The following is a 423-nucleotide window of genomic DNA, read 5'->3' as shown; positions in this document are numbered from 1 at the left end:
GGTTTTCCCCCCCCCCCCCCCCCCCTTCGCCCCGCGGGGAAGACAAGAGACAGACGGAGAGAGAAAGAGCTCGGAGACGCTTCGCGCGCCACTCGCCGCCCGACTCTCACTCTGCCCCGGGCTCTGGCAGGTGAAGCCCGCGGTCCCGTCCTGGGCGCCCTGCCACCCCCTCCTCCCCAGTGCAGCTAAGAGCCGCTTGCCCTGGACTTTGTCCCCCGGTTTACTCGTGTGTGGGGGGCCTTCCCGTCCCAGGCCTTCCCGCTCGTGGGGAGCGGGTTTCAAGGCGCGCTTGTGGCGGGGAGCTGCTGGGCGCGGGCGGGGCGCTTCCCGGGGAACCGAGAGGCTGCGGCAAAATCGGACCAATCAGGAGTCTCGCCACATCGCCCCCTCCCCCCCCAGCCGCCGCCATTTCGCTGCGGAGCG

The sequence above is a fragment of the Gavialis gangeticus genome, unplaced genomic scaffold (genome assembly GCF_001723915.1).
Source record: "Gavialis gangeticus isolate Ggan-Ray unplaced genomic scaffold, GavGan_comp1, whole genome shotgun sequence".
NCBI lineage: Eukaryota > Metazoa > Chordata > Crocodylia > Gavialidae > Gavialis > Gavialis gangeticus.
The sequence above is the reverse complement of the archived record's forward strand: the minus strand, read 5'-3'. Positions refer to the sequence as shown.